Source organism: Myotis brandtii, unplaced genomic scaffold (genome assembly GCF_000412655.1).
Source record: "Myotis brandtii unplaced genomic scaffold, ASM41265v1 scaffold27551, whole genome shotgun sequence".
Lineage (NCBI taxonomy): Eukaryota > Metazoa > Chordata > Mammalia > Chiroptera > Vespertilionidae > Myotis > Myotis brandtii.
The window spans coordinates 1-319 of record NW_005360488.1 but is presented as its reverse complement, the minus strand read 5'-3'; positions in this window follow the sequence as shown (position 1 = coordinate 319).

Below are 319 nucleotides of genomic sequence, written 5' to 3'. Positions count from 1 at the left end.
GCAGAGGCGGTTAGGGGCAATCAGGCAGGCAGGCAGAGCAGTTAGGAGTGATCAGGTTGGCAGGGGAGAGCAGTTAGGGGCGATCATGCTGGCAGGAGAGCAGTTAGGGGTATCAGGCAGGCAGGCAGAGGTGGTTAGGGGTGATCATGCAGGCATGCAGAGGGGTTAGGGATGATCAGGCAGGCAGGCAGAGTGGTTAGGGGCGATCAGGCAGGCAGAGTGGTTAGGGGTAATTAGGCAGGCAGGTGAATGGTTAGGAGTCAGCGGTCCTGGATTGCAAGAGATCAGGCCTAAACTGGCATTCGGACATCCCCTGAGG